Source organism: Camelus bactrianus, chromosome X (genome assembly GCF_048773025.1).
Source record: "Camelus bactrianus isolate YW-2024 breed Bactrian camel chromosome X, ASM4877302v1, whole genome shotgun sequence".
In the NCBI taxonomy this organism is placed as follows: Eukaryota; Metazoa; Chordata; class Mammalia; order Artiodactyla; family Camelidae; genus Camelus; species Camelus bactrianus.
Genome location: NC_133575.1, coordinates 54,680,081 through 54,692,778, shown reverse-complemented (window position 1 = coordinate 54,692,778; position 12,698 = coordinate 54,680,081).

Here is a 12,698-nt window from a genome sequence, read left to right as displayed (position 1 = left end):
TCTTCCAAACTTAACATAAAAAAAAAAAAAAAAAGAAGAAGAAGAACTCATACCAACACTTCTAAAACTCTTCAAAAGCTTGTAAAGAAAGTAACATACATAAACTGATATCAAAACCAAGAAAAGATTCTACCAAAAAAGGAACTTACAGGTCAATATCGTTGATGAATATAGATGCAAAAATATTAAACAAGCAAACAGAAGCCAATAATATAAAAAAATCTTACACTATCAGCAAGTTGAATTCATCTCAGGGACAAAAGAATGGTTCAACATAGCAAATGAATCAATATGATACACCACATCAGAAAAAGAAAGGCAAAAATCACATGATCATTCAATAGCTACAGAAAAAGCATGTGATAAAATTCAACACCCATTTATGATAAAAACCATAAACAAAGCATGTGTAGAGGGAATATATCTCCACATAATAAAAGTTATTTATGACAAACCTATAGCCAGCATAATACTCAACAGTGAAAAGTTGAAAGCCTTCCCACTAAAATCTGGAAAAAAATAAAGATGCCCACTCTCAACCTCTTCTATTCAATACAGTATGGGAAGCTCTAATCATAGCAACAAGACAAGAAAAGGAAATAACAGGGATCCAAATTGGAAAGCAAGAGGTAAAATTGTCATTTCATTTGGATAACATAATACTACAGATAGCAAACCCTAAAGGCTCCATACAAATCTTCTAGAGCTGATAAAAGGATTCAACAAGGTAGCAAGATACAAGATTAACATACATAAATCAATTGCATTTCTGTATAATAACAACAAAATATCAGAGAAAGAAAGAAAATTAAAAAATCACTTTTAAAATAGCATCCAAAAATATGAAATATTTATACATAAATCTGACCAAGGAGGTGAAAGATTTATACGTGGAGAACAGCAAACATTAATTAAGGAAATTAAAGATGATTTAAATAAGTGGAAAGATATCCCATGCTCTTGGATTAGAAGAATTAATACAGTTAAAATGGCCATACTACCCAAAGCAATCTGTAGGTTTAAGGTGATCCCCATCAAATTACCCAGGGCATTTTTCACAAAACTAGGGTAAATAATCCTAAAATTTACATGAAATCACAAAGACCCAGAATTGCAAAAGCAATACTGAATGAAAATAATGAAGCTGGAGGAATAACTCTTCCAGACTTCAAACAATACTACAGAGTTACAATAATCAAAACAGCATGGTATTGGCACAAAAACAGACATGTGGATCAATGGAACAGAATAGAGAGCCCAGGAATAACCCCACACACTTACAGTCAGTTAATATTCAACAAAGGAGGTGAGAATATATAATGAAGAAAGCCTCTTCAGCAAGTGGTGTTGGGAATAACGGATAGCTGCATGTAAATCAGTGGAGTTAGAACCTCATACCATACACAAAGATTAACTCAAAATGGCTTAAAGACTTAAACATAAGACAAGACATTATATACCTCCTAGAAGAAAACACAGGCAAAATATTATCTCCCATAAATTGTAGCTATGTTCTAGGGCAGTGAACTCAGGCAAAAGAAATAAAAGCAAAAATAAACAAAAGGGGCCTAATTAAACTTACAAATTTTTGCACAGCAAAAGAAACAAAACAAAAAGACAATCTATGGAATGGGAGGAAATATTTGCAAATTATGGGTCTGACAAGGGCTAAATTTCCAGAATGTATAAACAGCACACACAACTCAATAAGGAAAAAATGAAGAACACAATCCAAAAATGGGCAGAAGACCTAAATAAGCAATATATCCCTGCAAACAAAAGTCCAGAACCAGATAGCTTCACTGGATAATTCTATGAAAACATACAAAGAAGAACTTGCAACTATCCTTCCAAAACTATTCCAAAAAATTTAGGAGGAAAGAGCACACTCAAATTTATTCTGCACACACTGCTTTATGTCCCTTGTATTCTTCCTTGCAAAATAATTACACTGAACCTGAACCCCATTCTCTCCCTTCCTCTCCTCCTCCTACATCTCCCCCGGTCCTTTCTGCACCATCTGCCCCTCTTTCACAGGAGATCAGTTTACCGCTGCCACCACCTCCTTCTCCCCGTCCTGAGGATTACAACTGTAAGCAAACTGCTATGGAACAATGTTTTAAAGAAGGCTTACATTTGGGAGAGTTACATGCTTACCCAGTGATTGCAGGGCATGGGCAAGGTGTTAAGCATGAGGCTGTCCCTTTCTCGGTATTCAAGGAACTAAAAGCTAGTGTTATGGAAAATGGGGCTCAGAGTTCATTTACTAAAGGTATTCTCGATACAGTTGGAAATGCATATGTTATGACTCCTTGGGATTGGAGAGCTCTTGTAAAAACTGTCTTAACTCCTGCTCAATTTGCTGTTTGGTCTTCTGAATATCATGTAGGTTGTCTCTTACAAACTACTTGTAATGCTAATGCTGGTATTGATTGATCTGTAGAAATGCTTGAAGGAACAGGTCACTATGCTGATACTCAGCAACAGATCCATATGGATAGGCTGACTTTTAGGCAATGTACTGATATTGCCCTCATGGCATGGTGTAAGAGTCCCAATACCAAAGCTGCTAGTGGCTTCTTTGTTACCATTCAACAAGGCTCCACAGAACCTTATCTTGATTTTATTAATCACTTAGAACAGAGCATCTCTTGCCAAGTAGATAATCAGGAGGCAGCAAAAGTGCTCTTACAACAGCTGGCTTATGAAAATGCTAATGCAGATTGCCAGGCAGCTGTTGCCAGTATTTGAACTCAAAACAAAACTACAGCCGATTATATAAGAGCTGGCCAAAATGTGGAAACTGAACCCATCATGCTTAGGTCCCTGCAGCTTTAATGAGATCACCCTCTGCTGTGACCTGCTTTAAGTGTGGTAAACCTGGCCATTTTCAAAGGGAATGCCACAAATCCAATAAGGGAGGGCAAGGAGGTCCACCTCAAAAATTACCTAACAAAGACTGCACTCAGTGCAGCAAAGGGAGACATTGGGCAAACCAATGCCACTCTAAATTTGATAAGAATGGCAATCTGATTTCAGGAGACAGGAAATGGGGCACCAGCTCCCATGCCACAAATCCCAAGTTGAGCAATCCTGCCTGGTCAGCTCAAACACAGGTCTTTATGACCCAGCCTCCTCAGTTCAGTCCTGCAGAAACCCCTTCAGCAGTGCCTCTGCAGTGGACTTATGTTCTATCTCAGAATTAATTATTAAGAAACAAGATTATATATACTCTGCCTCTACTAAAATCTCTGGTCCTTCCCCTGAAGGGACCCAGGGTCTAATCATAGGCTGCTCAGACATATCACAGCAAGGCATTCTAGTTTTACCTCAATTACTTGATTCTAACTTTACTGGTGAAGTGAAAGTGCTTTTACAATCGTTCGGACTTCATGTCCTCTCTCCTGAAACTCAGCCTGCAAAACTTCTGCTCCTTCCCCTTAAAGGGATATTTGCCAGCTCTATAACTAGTCATCCTTTAGCTGTGGCAGCCCTCTACTGGACAAAAAGGATTGAGTTTCAACAGCCTCTTTTACCAGTAAATCTAAATGGCATAACTAATCATGGATTATTAGATACAGAGGCAGATGTTTCTGTTATCATGCAACACGAGTGGCCTCCTCAATGGGAAAAATCTGTAGGCCAATCAGTCATTACTGGTGTTGGGGAACAAATCTGCCAATGCAAAGTAAAAATTCTTTCAAATGCACAGGCCCTAAGGGGCAAGTCGCTTATATCCAACCCTTTATGTTACCCATTCCAGTCTCCCTCTGGGGTAGAGACTTTTTGAAACAATGCAAAGTCATTATACAGTCTTTTGGGTAAGGGCCACTGCTAAGATACCTCCCCTTCCACTGGTCTGGACTTCATCCACACCCATTTGGATTGAGCAGTGGCCTCTGAAAGGGGAGCATCTCTCTCAAGCAAAATTATTAGTTCAGGAACAATTGGCTATGAGTCCATGGAATATGCCTATATTCACCATTCCAAAAAAAGTCAGGCAAATGGAGATTAATACAAGACTTAAGAGCTATTAATGAAATCATTCAACTGATGGGGGCCTTACAGCTGGGTCTCCCTAACCCTTCCATGCTTCCTTCTGATTGGCCCTTAATTGTAATTGACTAAAAAGACTGCTTTTTTTTTTTTTTTTTTTTACCATTCCTTTAGCTGAATAAGACAGAGAACATTTTGCTTTCTCTCTACCTACTGTAAATAATCAAGCCCCTCTTTCACATTTCCAGTGGTGAGTTCTTCCACAAGGGATCATTAATAGCCCAAAATCTTTCAATATTTTGTTCCTCAAGCTCTACTTCCAACTTGCTCTCAACATCCTGCTTGTCTAATTTGTCATTATATGGATGGAATTCTTTTAGCAGCTCCTTTGCAGACACAACTACTCTCCACTTATAAATTTCTACAATCCTCTTTGGCTTCCTTTGGTTTAAAGATAGTTCCAGATAAAGTACAAATTGAACAGCCTTGGAACTATCTAGGTTACATTGTTTTCCACTGAACTGTCTGGCCTCAACCTATTCATTTACAGACAGAAAACCTACAAACTCTTAATGATTTTCAAAAATTTCTCGGGGCCATTAACTGGATTTGTCCAGTTCTTGGCATCCTTACAGGTCAATTATCTCATTTGCTTAATACTTTAAAATGAACCCTGCTTTGGACTCCCCACAAGCACTAACTCCAGAAGCTTTACAAGAAGTCACACTTGTGGAGAAAGTCTTGTTGCAAAAGCAGTTTTCTGGTCAACAAATTGGAAACCCTGTTTATCTATTTCTTTTTCCAACCTTTCACTCTCCCACAGGTCTCTTGGGACAGCTGATTAATGGATTAAGTTGTCTTGAATGGCTTTTCCTACCTCATCCCTTTAAAAAATCTTTAACAGCTTGTACTCAACAGCTTACAAATTTGTTCTTCAAATGACTTCGCTGTCAACAACTAACTGGTTATGATCCTGATGTTATCTTCCCTGGAATTTCACTGGAAAACTAACCATTTAGTCTCACAATCTTTGGAATTTCAGACAGCTTTGGCTGACTTCATGGCACAATTTACTTACTCTTTGCCCTCAGATAAACTCTTACAACAATTACCTTTACTCAATATCACTTTACCTTCTAAGGTAATACATTCCCCTATTCCAGGTGCTCTTACAGTCTTTATTGATGGTACTGGAAAACACAACTAAATCGGTCATTGTATGGCTTGATAAAAACTGGAAAAAGTTTGTCACTTCAGGGCAGCCCTCTACCCAGAGGGCTGAACTGAAAGTTGCCATTATGGCTTTACAACGCTTTTCTTCCCAACCCCTCAATATGGTTGCTGACACAGATTTATGTAGTGCAGCATATAGAGGAAGCTATTGTCAAAGACTTAAATAATCAAAACCTACTTTCTCTTTTCCTTTCTCTTTAATCCCTCATTGATAAGTGACAACACCCTTTATTTATCACCCATATTCGCTCTCATAGTAATCTGCCTGGTCCTTTGACATTAGGAAATGAAATTGCTGATCAATTTGTTGGCTTTAGCCAGGCCTCTAAGGCTATGCAACATTCTCATGAGTTTTTTCACCAAAATTATAAATCCCTCATCAAACAGTTTCATCTCACCAAGGCACAGGCTAAACAAATCATTGCTGCCTATCCTGACTGTCAATGAATAGCCAGCAGTCAACCATCAAGGGGCATCAACCCCAGAGGCTTATCCCCTAATCAGGTATGGCAAATGGACATCACGCAAGTCCCCTTCTTTGGAAAATTGAAATATCTACAGGTCTCCATTGATACTTTTTCTCATTTTGTCTCAGCCTCCCTGCATACTGGGAAACAAATTAATATATTATCAAACATCTTCTCTCTTTTGCCTATATGGGTAAGCCTCAACAGATTAAGATGGACAATGGTCCTGGCTATACATCTCAAAACTTTAAACTATTCTGTCAAGATTGGAAAGTTCAACATATTACTGGAATTCCTTATAATCCCACAGGTCAGGCCATTTTTGAACAGTCTCATTGTACCTTAAAACAATTGTTAAAACAAAAAAGGGGGAACCCACCAGGGACACCCCCAGCAGAATCTTTGAATAAAGCATTGTACACCCTAAATTTTCTTAACTGTGATGCCCAAGGTTTATCAGCAGCAGAAAGGCACTTTATGCAGCATTCAGAGAATAGCCCAAAAGCTAAAGTTCTTATCAAAGATATAGCCCTAGAGTCACCAAACTAGGAGGGCCCTTTTGAATTGCTAACCTGGGGGTGAGGCTATGCTTGTGTTCTTTCTCCTTCAGGCCTCAGGTGGCTACCTGTTCATCATCTCAAACCCTTTATCAAGCCATCCCATGGATTGGAGCAACCAGAGTCACCTGACTCTAGACCTGCAGCTCACAGAGGAAATAAAAAATCTAAATCAGAAAGGACAACAAAGATCAAAGCCAATGAAGCCAACAGGATCAAGCCCTGCCAAATGGAAAAGACAGATTGACTCTGCAACACCCTGGATAGCAGCCTCCACCCGGGAAGCAATTAACATATCTTGGGGCCAGATAAAGAAATTAGATTCTCAGGCCTCTAAGGTCCTGAGGGAGGCAAAAGTGCCTCACACTCCAAAATACAGGTTTCTGGCATATCAAACAGTAATTTCTCATACATCAGCTCAGGTATTGTTGTTTCTTTTACTCTTTCTGTCGCTTCCTTTAATGACAGGGGCCCATCTGTATTGGGCCCGTATTATTGACCCTCCAGTTTTCCGGCCAGTCACTTGGTGGGATGCAGACCCCCTACTCAGCACTAACGATACTCAATGGACTGGAGGAGTCTGGCTTGCTCCTCAGAGTCACCTGTTAGAAAATAGTGATTGGAAGATGCTAAATAAAACGGCTTCTTTTATCTCCTCTTCCCCCCCCCACCCGATTTGTGTGTCTAATGTCCCTTCATCCTTTTGCTTACATGGTAAAACCTGTACTTATTTGTACTGTTTACCTAAGACCGGCACAAAACATGCTAATTTAACTTTCATTTTTACTGCAGCTTTTGACATTAATCAAACAACTTCTGCAGCCTTTCCTCTGCCTGTTGCTCATTGTCATATGTCTAAAGAATGGAGTCCTCATAGTCAATCCGTCTCTTGGGTCCCTTGCAGGGCACCCAATCCCCGTGGAGCCCGACTTTTTAACTATAGAGCCTAAGATTGGGACCAAAAAGGATATTTTTCTGCTAATCATATTCATATTGGATTTGGCATTCTGGCCACCTCCCAAGTAGCCTGGACGGATGGGGGACTCTGGGCATATTTTATGCCTAACTCTCATGCTTATAGTCCCTGACACATTAATCTCTGGCTCATTGTTTTGCCGTTCCTTCCCAGGACTCTATCACATGGTATTGTGAACGAAAATACTGCAATGTGAGTGAAAATACTGCAACCATATCAGTAAACAAAGAATGCTGACACCAAGTCATCAGTAGCTGCCACCACCCACCAGTGGGGACAGGCCTGTAGCCCAGCCTCTGCAGCCACTCACAATGGTGCACCCTGAGCGGACTCAGAATAAGAAAGGACAGGATACTGGCCCTAGGTAGCTAGGTGCTTGTCAAAGGAATGGATTCAGTGAGCCCAAATGTTTGCTTCCTCCCATACATAGAAAAGCACTAAATTCTTTAACTTGAGATGCCTGGTTTTCTTTAGATAACAAGTAATCTTTTATTGTTCCAACTACCTGGTCTTTGTTGTAAAGCTCCTATATATCCTAGCTCCTCCCCTACCTCTTCAGAGCAGTCCCTCAGAGCGATCTGAGAGGCTGTCATCCCGGCTCGAGTCCTCCCACCAAATAAAACATAACTTAACTTTTAGGCTGCGTGTTTATTTCAGTTGACAGTTTTGGCGACCACGAAGAGACCCAGAGCAGACTTCTCTCCTTCACCTGAACTCTACGAGGAACCGGAGCCTTGGTACCAGTAGTGGCCCTTTGTGCCCATCCGCCTCCTCGCGGAGTCCAGATGAATTTGAGTGGGTCTCTCCTGGTTCCCAGATCTCCCATATTGGTTGATGATCCTGAGTTTTATTTTGCGGTGTATCCAGGTACCTGGCCCTCCAGTTGAGAAATACTGGGGGTAAATACCCACCCAGTGGACACATGCTGGGTGGGGTCTGGTTGAAAGATACCAGGAAATACCCACTCAGTGGAGACGTCCCGAGTGGGGCCCAGTTGAAAGATACTGGGGTCTGAACTGAGTGGTTAGGTAAGAGGCTGGTCTAACGCTTTCCTCAATTTGGCTACCTCCATTAACTTTGTCAGGATAAAAGTAAAACTCTTATGAGAAACCTTTCATCTCCAAAAATGGGACCCTTCTCCTGGCTGGTAACAGCTTTCTCGGGTGACTGAGAAACTTGCAGGAGTGGTAGAAGCAAAGACCTCATGCCATGCAGTTGTCCCTGCTGGAAAACCTACTACCAATTTTATTCTGACAACCCGACCTTAAAATGGGGAATAGAACTTTCAAAACACAAGAAAAAGAAATGACAGACTGCCAGCCTCCAACAAATAACCCAGCCAGGTTTATTTACTTACAAAACTTACAACTTTAATTGGGAATTTAAAAAACAATCTCACTCTGAAAGTAACTAGCCAGGCCTGATAAAACATTTTTTGGAATTCTGACCTTATAAAAACAAAAGCCCCTTTAGGGGGAACTTGGATTTCTCTCCCTGTGTCCTTGAAATGTAGATGTTTGTCCTTCTCTGGGTGTTTCATGTGTGTGTGTGTGTGTTTGTGTATGTATATATGTGTTTCCTTTTATTTAAAGGAAGCCTTGGCCTCTGCCATGCAAAGGGTACAAGTATTGTGTGCATGTGGCAGCCAAGCAAATAAATTGGGACTCTCGGCGGTTCTTTGTACTAATTCTCAGGCATTTTGTCATTTTGACCTTTGTTGCATCAGCATGGGCCACAAAGGCCTTTACCTTTTGGGGAGTAAACTAGAATTTTATTTAGGCAACACCCCCACTCTCATGTGGAAAAGCCTCTTTATCTTATTGGTTTAAAATCACTATATACATATTAATTGATCGCCACATAATGGATCATTTAATTTGGAAAAACTTCTAAATTGGTGAAAGTTAAGAGAGCTCTCATTATAAACAGCTGTTTTATTGGTACCTATTAAAATCAATCAAGTTTAAAGGTGGAAAAATATATCTAATGGTTAACCTAAGAACTTAGTTTAAAAGAGGGAAAAGACCGGTTTGGAAAGCTACATTTGTCTTTTCCCTTTCCCCTCAATGGTTTTAGAGATGCTAATAAAAACATTACAATATTTAATGTTAATTAGGTTGAGTAACTGAAAAAAGGATTGTAAAAATGTCAAAAGATTTTTTTCTTAAGGAGAAAAAAAAAAAGGGACTTATCCCAAATGGATAAATATTTTTAGATGGTTATTTTGAATGGGATAAATAAAATGGACATTTTTGGATTAAGATACAAGGTTTTGATACTACACTATGTAAAGTTAAAAAAAAAAAAAAAGGCCTAAGAGATCACCTACTGGTCCCCAACATTAAAGTTCAAACAAGCCCGCTTTATTTACCCCAGTTTAAAATATATATATTTATAGGACTGGAAAAAAATATATATAGACTGAGATACTTGATCAGTGATTGGGGCAACAGACCAATTAATCAAATGAAAATTTACAAGGGCCTAAGTCCTTTGGCTCAAAATTGGTGATCCCAGAGACTTTTATATAAAATTAGATAAATTGGACAAGAAATTTAAAAAAAAGGCTTCTGACACTCCTTCTAAAACTAAGAAATATTGATTAGACCTAATGAATATTAAAATTAAAGGTATAAGAGTTAATAAAATTGAGACAAAAGTTTGTAAAATTGGTATATTTAAGTGGGCTTTATATAAACCTCTTTTGCTTAATTATCTTGTGGGATAGATATGTTTCAATGGAAAAACGCTTCCCCTTCTTGGTATTATAAGGCTGGGCACATATCTGTCCCTCAGAAAATATTAATTAAACAAACTAAAGGAAACCAACAGAGTTGCATGAGCCATCCAATATAAAGTAAAACTAAAAACTAATATTCAGGGGCTAAAAAAAAAAAAAATTAGAGATTTACCCTGGGTTTAACTAATAACTCAAGGAAAAGGGATCTTACTAAATGCCTTCTGCAAGCTTTTGAAGACATGATAAATTAAACCTTAAAGTTTTAAAACATGGAATTCTTTGTTTACAGCTCTTCTCACTGATACAGTAAAGCAAATTAAGGAGATACAATTGAGCCTAAGTGACAAACCAGTTCTTTGGGGAACTGGAAGTGACTGTCTTTGTCTTGAAGATCAGAAATGTAAATACAACAAACAATGACCTAGGACTGACCTAATTAGCTCAAGGAGATAAAATTAAGGCCAAAGAAAGTTTTGGAATTTTAAAATTCAGTTTTTTTTATTCCTTTTTTTTAAACATTTTTTATTGATTTATAATCATTTTACAATGTAGCGTCAAATTCCAGAGTTCAGCACAATTTTTCAGTCCTTCATGGACATATACACATTCTTTGTCACATTTTTTTCTCTGTGAGTTCTCATAACATTTTGTGTATATTTCCCTGTGCTATACAGAGAAGTCTATTCTACAATTTTGAAATCTCAGTCTATCCCTTCCCACCCTCCACTCCTCTGGGAACCACAAGTCTGTATTCTCTGTCTGTGAGTCTATTTCTGTCCTTTATTTATGCTTTGTTTTGTTTGTTTCTTTGTTTTTGTTTCTTAGATTCCACATATGAGCGATCTCATATGGTATTTTTCTTTCTCTTTCTGGCTTACTTCACTTAGGATGACATTCTCCAGGAGCATCCATGTTGCTGCAAATGGCATTATATTGTCGGTTTTTATGGCTGAGTAGTATTCCATTGTATAAATACACCAACACTTCTTTATCCAGTCATCTGTTGATGGACATTTAGGCTGTTTCCATGTTTTGGCTATTGTAAATAGTGCTGCTATGAACATTGGGGTACAGGTGTCATCCTGAAGTAGGGTTCCTTCTGGATATAAGCCCAGGAGTGGGATTCCTGGATCATACAGTAAGTCTATTCCTAGCCTTCTGAGGAAACTCTACACTGTTTTCCATAGTGGCTGCACCAAACTGCATTCCCACCAGCAGTGTAGGAGGGTTCCCCTTTCTTCACAGCCTCTCCAGCATTTGTCATTTGTGGATTTTTGAATGACGGCCATTCTGACTGGTGTGAGGTGATACCTCATTATAGTTTTGATTCGCATTTCTCTGATAATTAGTGATATTGAGCAGTTTTTCATGTGCCTTTTGATCATTTGTATGTCTTCTTTGGAGAATTGCTTGTTTAGGTCTTCTGCCCATTTTTGGATTGGGTTGTTTGTTTTTTTTCTTATTGAGTCATATGAGCTGCTTGTATATTCTGGAGATCAAGCCTTTGTCGGTTTCATTTGCAAAAATTTTCAGCCATTCCGTAGGTTGTCTTTTTCTTTTACTTCTGGTTTCCTTTGCTGTGCAGAAGCTTGTAAGTTTCATTAGGTCCCATTTGTTAATTCTTACTTTTATTTCTTCTAGGAGAAAATTTTTGTAATGTATGTCAGATAATGTTTTGCCGACGTTTTCCTCTAGGAGGTTTATTGTATCTTGTCTTATGTTTAAGTCTTTGATCTATTTTGAGTTGATTTTTGTGTATGGTGCAAGGGAGTGTTCTAGCTTCATTGCTTTACATTCTGCTATCCAGTTTTCCCAATACCATTTGCTGAAGAGACTGTCCTTATTCCATTGTATATTCTTGCCTCCTTTGTCGAAGATTAGTTGACCAAAAGTTTGTGGGTTCATTTCTGGACTCTTTATTCTGTTCCATTGGTCTATATGTCTGTTTTGGTACCAATACCATGCTGTCTTGATGACTGTAGCTCTATAGTATACTCTGAAGTCTGGAAGAGTTATTCCTCCAGCCTCTTTCTTTCCCTTCAGTAATGCTTTGGCAATTCTAGGCCTTTGATGGTTTCATATAAATTTTATTATGATTTGTTCTAGTTCTGGGAAATATGTCCTGGGTAATTTGATAGGGATTGCATTAAATCTGTAGATTGCCTTGGGTAGTGTGACCATTTTAACAATATTGATACTTCCAATACAAGAGCATGGGATATCTTTCCATTTTTTAAAGTCTTCTTTAATTTCCTTCATCAGTGGTTTATAACTTCCTGTGTATAATTCTTTCACCTCCTTGGTTAGATTTATTCCTAGATATTTTATTAGTTTGGGTGCTATTTTAAAGGGGATTGTTCCTTTACTTTCTTTTTCTGTTGATTCATCATTAGTGTAAAGAAATGCAACTGATTTTGAACGTTAATTTTGTAACCTGCTAACTTGCTGATTTCTTCAATCAGCTCTAGTAGTTTTTGTGTGGAAATTTTAGGGTTTTCTATATATAGTAACATGGCATCGGCATATAGTGACACTTTTACCTCTTCTTTTCCAATTTGGATCCCTTTTATTTCTCTCTCTTGCCTGATTGCTGTGGCTAGGACTTCCAAGACTGTTGAATAGGAGTGGTTATAGTGGGCATCCTTGTCTTGTCCCAGATTTTAGTGGGAAGATTTTTGAGTTTTTCACCATTGAGTACTATGCTGGCTGTAGGTTTGTCACATATAGCT